Source organism: Triticum urartu, chromosome 7, assembly GCF_003073215.2.
Source record: "Triticum urartu cultivar G1812 chromosome 7, Tu2.1, whole genome shotgun sequence".
NCBI classification, from domain to species: Eukaryota; Viridiplantae; Streptophyta; class Magnoliopsida; order Poales; family Poaceae; genus Triticum; species Triticum urartu.
Genome location: NC_053028.1, coordinates 583078427 through 583086913, shown reverse-complemented (window position 1 = coordinate 583086913; position 8487 = coordinate 583078427).

The window sequence follows — 8487 nt, the reverse complement described above, 5'->3', positions numbered from 1 at the left end:
GTTCCAACCCTTTGCATGGGTGCCCTGGGGGGTTTATATAGGCCTACCCCCCGGGGGTACAAGGGTAATCCGGCTGGGCGTGGACCTAGCCATCAGTGTCTCTGGCCTCCGTCTTCTCTGCCGACCACTGGGGCCCGCCAACTGGCGGGCCCCGCCGACTAGCCGGGTACGGAGAGCCCACGTCCGCCGCTGGTGGGTCTTGCCGGCTGCTGCTTACTGTAGCCGTGCTTCTGATGACGCGGGCTTGATTATGAGGTCATGGCAACAGCCCCGCCGCCCGGCGGGCGATCACTGTTGCCTCTCCCCATCACATCTGGATTAATGGCGCGTGGGACCCGGGGGAGGGCTCGGCCGACTCCCCCGGGCCGACTCCCGACGGGTCCGACTAGTGGTTCTCCTGCCGTCTCCCGAGGTCTCACTGGCTGGTGGGGCCTGCTGCCTCCAGGCCGTACAGACAAGCCGTCGTGGGTGTAGGATTCGGCCCTGCGGTGCTGATGTCAGGGCCGGCATGGCAATAGTGACACGCCGCACGGAGATCTTCCGGGGTACGGTGTGCTGTGGCCATGCCTGCCCTTGGTGAGGGGCGGGGGTGGGTTTTGCTGTAGCCACGCCCCTGCCTCGTCCCCTTTGATGAGGTCATGGGGTTTGGTGGAGTCGCAGGCCGACTCCGCAAAGCCGGCTTCTCTGGAAGTCGTCCCTGGGACTCGGCCGTGAGTGGGCAGTCAGCCGCCTTGCCGTCGACTCCTCAGGAGGCGGCTCTTTGTCTTGGGGTCTTGAGGGGCGCAGCCTGCCCCGATGTCTTGAAAGGTTTTGGGACCCGGGTTGGCCTACCCGTGACCCATTACTCCGACAGTAGTCCCCGAAGCTGGTGAGGCGCCGCGGACGATCGGCCGAGAAGCCTCAGCAGTTTCTCTTTCCGGGTGCTCAACACATGGTCTTTGATTGACTTCTGCCCGGCCGACTAGAAGGAGTCGGACTTGCTCAACTCGGACTCACTCAATTCCGATTCGCTCCGTATTTCAAACGCCGCGGCGGGATTTAAGTGGCGTGCTAGCTAAGCCTCCAGGCGGCCGCCCGTTCTTGGCCTCTCACGCGAGGGCACGTGGCTAGGCCGTCCTGCCAGCCTACGCACGCGACGGGACAGGCCCATAGGCGGGGCCCGCCACTACCGCGCCTCGGCGCTCGAGCGGATCCGCTGCGGCCCCAGTGGACGGTTAGGATTCCCGTGGAGTTACTGCGCGCAGTAACTTTACGTGGATCGTGGGGGTCGTGGGGTTGTGGGCGCAGTAAATCCCCATGTCCGCCCCCTCGGCTTCGCAGCCCACGGGGCTATAAGTAGGGGGAAGAGGGGGGCACGCGCGCCCCTCCTTCCCACTACTCCTCGTTCTCTTCCTCCTTGCTGCTCCTCGCTCTCCTCCATCCTCTTCTCTTCTTCGCTCTGCCGCACGCCCAAGCTCCGGTGAATGCTGCGGTGACAACTCGCGATGAGTTCTTCCTCCGTCATCGCGCCTCCCCCAGTGCGCTCCGGCACCTGGGACGGCTCCGAAGTTCATGAATACCACATTGAGTTCCTCCGCCGGACCCATCGGCTTCCTGGTGAGGATCGCGTGCAGGTGCGTCTTGCGCCGAAGGGGGAGATTTCCCCCGCACCGCAGGAGGGCGAGCGGGTCATCTTCCGCTCGCAATGCCTGCGCGGGTTGGGGCTGCCGGCGAGCAGTTTCTTCCGGTCCTTCCTGGAGTTCCACGGCCTCCAGCCGCACCACCTCACCCCCAACGCAGTGGTGCTGCTGTCCGCCTTTGTGGCCATGTGCAAAGGCTTCCTCGGAGTCCTCCCCACCCTCGAGCTCTGGGGGGAGTTCTTCTTCTCCAAGCTCAGCACCCAGGCTGCGGGCGTGCCGGCTCAGTGTGGCGCTTTCATCATCGTGCAAAGGTCGGGGGCTGACAATCCCTTCCCCTCCATCTCGCTGATCAAGTCAGTGAAGATGTGGCAGAGATCCTACTTCTACGTCAAGAATGCCTCCGCAAGGGGAGACTAGGTCAACTTGCCGGCTTTTGAAGTCAGCCCGTCGGCTGGGCGACTGCCCAACTGGTCGTACCAGGCCAAGTCACTGACGCCTGTGGGAGCCGGCGCCATCACGCGACTTCGAGTGCTAACGCAGTCAGAGGGTCTGACTGGTCCAGATCTGCTGGCCGCCTTCATTTCGTGCCGAGTTCTCCCACTCCAAGGCCGCCCTCATATGATATGCCAGATGAGCAGGCACCACGACCCGAGTCGGATGTGCACCAAGGACATGCCTCACGAAGAGGTGGCCTTCATGGTGAACTATCTCTCAGACAGCAGGCTCCTGGAGGACTGGCGATTCGGCAAGGAGCCGTACTCCCGCACCAACCCCCCGCCCATGGTGAGTCGCCTTTCTTTTCTTTCTTTGGATTGTCTTCTTCTTGCCGAGTTTTGTTTTGACCAGTCGGCTTTGGTTAGAATCCCCTCCTTCACCCACCAGCCGGCACCTCGGGGCCGGCCTGCGAGTTCCTCGCCGACCGAGCGGAGAGCGACGTCGACGACCCCGATCTGGGGGCGGCGGCTCTGGAAGATGACGCCGAGGGAGGAGGAACAGCGGGCGACTTCAGGCCTTCGGCCACTTTCGCCGACTGGCCTGACGATGACGCCGAGGGAGAAGTTGCCCCTCGCCATTGGCCAGGAGCCAGCCAGCCTGGCGCGGGTTCTTCTCTCGCACCGGGCGGTCCAGGCGGCCGGAAGAAGCGCAGGGCCGTGCCAACCTTGTTCGGCAGTCGGCCGAAGAAGCCCAAGGGTTCAGCTGCGGCTACCTGGCGGGACGAGGCGGCCGCGAAGGCCATCCGCTTCCGTAAGGAAGTGAAGAAGCCGCCGTTGGTCTCCGCGTAAGTATTCTGTCTTCAAAGTTTTATTCTTTCTTCATGATTTATCTGAGTCTCTGCTTGCCCCTCATGCTTCAGGGCTCCCCTCTCTCTTGAGAGGGTCACCGCCGCCTCCATCATGGGGTCAGCGGAGTCGTCCGCCACCACTCGGTGGATTGACCCCGCTGCTAACCTCTGGGAGGCGACGGAGTGGAATGCGCAGGAGAAGCACAACGAAGAAGAGGCCCTCCGCCTGGAGAAGGCGGAGGCTGACAGGGCAGAGGCCTCTGCTAAGAAAAAACTAGCGGAGCCCGAAGCCTCCGCCGTGGCGAAGCAGCAGGCTGAGGAAGCCGCACGTCGCCAGTCGGCTGTGCTCGTCACCCCGTTGAACTCTGCGCCGCCGCCTCCAGAGTTCACGGGGCAGACTGGGGAAGCCGGCGGGGAGAACCCCGTCGTGAAGGGGGAGGGCGGCGACCCCTGTACGCCAGATGAAAACGTTTCACCGCCGCCTCCGCCGTCGTCTGAAGGTGCGCAGGGCGGGCAGCCGGCGGGCCCTCCGGTGCCGCCGACCGAAGACGAGGCCGTGGCGAGGCTACTTCTTCAAGTCGGCTCGCCAACGCGCCACCGTCTGGAAAAGGCGACTTCGGCGCCCCGCTCCCTGGAAGCCGACACCGCCAGCTCGGCGATCCCAGACGCCGAGGCGACAAGCGCCGCGCCTACTGGGTGGGTGCGAGGAGGCGGCATAGGGCCGCTGAACCAGGCGCTCCTGGACGTCCAGGTGAAGCTTCGTGCCGAGGGCGACGCTCTCCAGAATTGCACCAAGGCGTACCTGGCGTCGCGGGCAGCCGTTCGGGTATGTTTTTCCTTTTGACCTTTGTTTTTCTTGTTCCTCTCTGTGGGGGCGCGCCAGCGCACCCACTGGGTGTAGTCCCCGAGTTTCGGGCTGGCTGCTGAGCAGGCAGCTCGGAACTTCAATTGATGAACTTTGGGTATTAACTTTTTGTCTGAAACGTTCGTCGCAGGATTACCACAACCTCCGCATCACTGCCTTCAACCGTAACGTTGAAGAGCTGGGCAAGCGGACCGCCGATCTATCGGAGAGCCGGAGTAAGTCCTTTTCCTTCTTCGCGGGGGCACGCTAGCGCACCCGCAGGCTGTAGTCCCCGAGATTCGGGCCGACTGCTGAGCAGTCGGGTCGGATCTCCCCGGCAACCTTCTTTACTGATGACTTGATGCCTTCTTTCTTTCTTCTTCTCAGGGGCCAACGCTGCTCTTCAACAGCAGCTGAGCGACGCCAACTCCGCTTTGCGCGCCAAGGAGGAGGAGTGCAGCAAGCTCGCCACGGAGCGCGATCTGCTGGCCACTCAATTGACAGAGCAGAAGGAGCTGCTTGTGAAGTCGCAGAGGGAGGCGGAGGAGATGGAAACCGCCCTCTTGGCCGAGTTCGCGAGCGAGCGCTCCTCCTGGTCTGACAAGGAGGCGCTGCTGTTCTCCGGCTTCCACGAGATTGAAGACCTCATTGATGGTGAGTCTCTTTATTTTCTTTCTTCGAGCTGCCGACTTAAATCGTGCCGACTCCTGGTTTTTGACTTGCTTCTTCATTTCTTCATGTCTTTTGCAGACTTCTTCCCTGGGCAGTCGCAGGCCGCCATCCAAGCCATCGAGGCTGACCGTGAAGGTCAGAGGGCGGAGGGCGCAGAGATTGCCGCCGATGCCCCCCGAACTCTTGACGAGCACATCCTGAGCATCGAGGCTCGCCTCCGGCCGGCTCACTGGATGTTGCGTCGGCTTCAGCGTGTCGGTGCCTAGGCGATTGCCGCCCTGTGGCCGGATATGCAGGCTCCACGCACCCCTAGCCTGACGGCCGACTGGCTGGAGGTCGCGGCTGGTCGTCTTGAGGCCTGGAAGGGCTCTTCGGCCCGAGCTGGAGCGCGTCGGGCCTTGGAGTTCGTCAAGGCATGGTATTCGGGGATGGACCTAGACCGGCTGGCCACGCTTCGGTCGGAGGCCCTGTCGGAGCGGGCGGCCGCGGAAGACGCCCTCGTAAAGTGTGTTGCGGCGATCGCCGAGTACACCGACACTAGCATCTTCGTCCCCGAGCGGTCTGAAGACGACGAGGAGGTACCGCCGGAGTGGTTTGGGATGAACCCAGACTACGGCGAGGACTTGGCGGAGGTGATTGGTTGCAGCGTCGAGGAAGAGGGCGAGGCGGAGGACGGAGGCGAGGCGGAGGCACCAGAAGATGGAGCAGACGGGCAGCCTCAGCTCGACCGTGCCTCCAGCAACAAGCCACGTGCAATCGACCCGACTACTGCCGGAGGCGATCAAGCCGAGACTAGCCGGCCGGCAGCCCCGACGCCTGGCGCTGGCGCCTCCTCCGACCTTCCGAGTCCGTCTGCTGCTTCCTAAGCTGCCGCTGTATCTTTGTTTTGTCTGCTTCAGTAGTCTTTGAAGAACTTGTTAATTCGCACAATTCCACCCGCGGGGTGTATTTTGAACCTCTACTTGACAATTCGGCCAAGGGCCTATGTTATGTAAATATATATCTATCTTTTCTTGCTCATTGCTCTTTTGGTTTTTTTCCTTTGCCACTTTCTCTTAGTTGCCTGCCTTGCCAATCGGACAGCCGCTCTGCGGACTGTCGCTGGATCAAGTGCTAGGCTACTTTGGGAAAGCAAGTACTTAGCCGTTTTCAAGATTTTTTGAGCAAGTTAGATAGAAGACGGCAATCCGACTATCCGAGAGTCGGTTTGCGAGAAAGGCTGGAAGCTGTCTTGAGCTATGTTTTATGCTTTGTGTCCTTAGCCATTTTTCATGTGAATGCCCATTCTACCTTACTGCTGCCCACCGTACAGTTGCTCTGCGAGCTGCGGCTTCTGACAGGAGACGGTTTAGGCGTTTACACACTACTTGTCCGAATGCAGGAAGCATTTCATAGTGCAAGGTGGCAAGTCCCCGGGCCGACTTGTCGAGCCCGGTGCCAAACGGCATAAAAAGGAGTAACATACTCGCAGTCATAATTTTTATCATACAGACAAAAGAGGGCAGTCCCTGAGCTCGCCTCGGGGGGCCCGAAGTCATGGTACTTTAATACGAAAGGTAGCCTGGTACATACTGCATCAACTGTAAAATCTTCGGAGGAGATTTGCATTCCATGTCCGCTCTGTCTCCTTGCCGGAGTCGTCCCTCTTGCGTGCTCGGGGCTTCTGAGTGTCGATCAGGTAGTAGGAATCGTTGCCCAGTACTTTGCTGATGATGAAAGGGCCTTCCCAAGGTGCCGACAGCTTGTGCTGGCTGGCTGTTCGCTGGATCAGCCGGAGCACAAGGTCGCCTTCTTCGAAAGATCTTGGGCTGACCTTCCTGTTGTGGTATCGGCGCAGGCTCTGCTGGTAGATGCTGGACTGGCTGAGTGCCAACAGCCGGCCCTCTTCCAGCAGATCGACACCATCTTGTCGTGCTTCTTCTGCTTCCTCCTCGGTGTACATGGTGACTCGTGGGGAGTCGAACTCTATGTCCGTTGGGATGACGGCTTTGGCACCGTAGACGAGGAAGAAGGGCGTGAAGCCGGTTGACTTGTTTGGAGTCGTGCGCAGACTCCAGAGGATGGCTGGCAGCTCGTCGAGCCAACAGCCAGCCGAGCGCTCTAGAGGCTCGATCAACCGAGGCTTCATGCCGGACAGGATGAGGCCGTTTGCTCGCTGCACTTGGCCGTTTGACTGCGGATGGGCGACGGACGCTAGGTCCAGTCAGATGCCCTGTGTTGCGCAGAATCGGGCCAAGGCGCCTTTGGCGAAATTTGTGTCGTTGTCGGTGATGATGCTGTGTGGTATGCCGTACCGAATTGTGATATCAAAGATGAAAGTTACGGCAGTCGGACCGTTTAGCTTCTTGATTGGCTTTGCTTCTATCCACTTGGTGAACTTGTCCACTACGACAAGTAAGTGAGTTAAACCACCTCGTGCTGTTTTGAATGGTCCCACCATGTCTAGACCCCAAACTGCGAAAGGCCAGGCAATGGGGATGGTCTTGAGTGCAGAAGCTGGCTGGTGCGGCTTGGAGCTGAACTTCTGACACCCTTTGCATCTTTGGACCAGCTCCTTGGCCTCTTCCAAGGTAGTTGGCCAGAAGAAACCGTGCCGAAAGGCTTTGGCGACGAGTGCTCTTGAAGCCGCATGGTGGCCGCACTCGCCTTGATGGATGTTTTTGAGAATCGCTTGGCCTTGCTCTGGCTCTACGCAGCGCTGTTAGACACCAGTGACGCTGCGCCTGACCAGCTCTCTGTTGACTATGGTGTAGGCTGCCGCCCGGCGTTGTATTTGCCGAGCTGAAGTTTCATCGGTCGACAGCTCTTTGTTCACCAGGAATTTGAGGATGGGCTAGGCCCATGAGGGTGCTGCTATTTCTTCGACTGCCAGAACTGCGACTTAGACGAGGGCGGTTGGGCTGGGAGGCGGCGGGGTGGAGTCAACAGCTGCTTGCTGGGTTGTTGAAGTCCCCAGGCCGACTGGCGCGGTCCTTGGGCCGAGTTCTAGAGTCTTCGAGTCCGCCACCGCAGTCCCCGGGCCGGATTTGGCTGTGGCAGCTTTGGGGTCTTCCGCCAAAATCCTCATTCCGGCTGCCGGAGCTCTGGAGTCGGATCCGACGTCTTCGGGAGGAGCTGGCACAAAAAATGGAGTCTTATTATGGTGAAGGCTTGACACACGGCTTGAGGAGGCGTTGAAGGGCGACACCAGATGGTATTGCTTGGCTGGTAGAGCCGATTCATGTCAATGCATCTGCTTGGTCATTGTCATTCCTTGGCACATGGAGGAACTCGCACCCTTCGAAATACCCGCTAAGTTGCTGCACGAGGAAACGGTAGCTCGCCATGTTTGCATCTTTCGTGTCCCAGTCGCCAGATGATTGCTGGACCACTAAGTCCGAGTCGCCATAACACAAGATCCGGCAGATGCCAAGCTCTTTGGCAAGCCGGAGCCCATGAATGAGCGCCTCGTACTCGGCGACGTTATTCGAGGCGGCAAAGTGGATTTGCAGTGCATACTTGAGCTTGTCGCCTTTGGGAGAGGTGAGGACGACGCCGGCTCCCAAGACAGTGCGCATCTTGGAGCCGTCGAAATGCATCTGCCAATGGGTGGAATCAGGTGCTGGAGGTAGGTACTGGGTCTCGGCCCAGTCGACGAGGAAGTCGGCCAGTTCTTGTGACTTGATGGCGGTGCGGGGCTGGTAGTGGATGGTGTAAGGAGCCAGCTCTATGGCCCACTTGGCCACTCGGCCAGAAGTATCTCGGCTACCAATGATGTCGGCAAGCGGGGCCGTGCAGACCACCGTGATTGGATGCTCTTGAAAGTAAGGCTTCAATTTCTTGGCAGCAAAGTGTACGCCATAGCACATCTTCTGGTAGTGGGGGTAGTTCTGCTTGGAGGTCGGCAGTACCTCGCTCAGGTAATATATCGGTCTCTGGACAGATAGCACCTTGCCTTCCTCCTTGCGCTCCACTACAATGACTGTGCTGACTACTCGGCTGGTGGCGACGATGTACAGGAGCATAGGTTCCTTGGGAGTCGGAGCCGCCAGGACAGGTGGAGTAGTCAACATCTTCTTCAACTGGTGAAA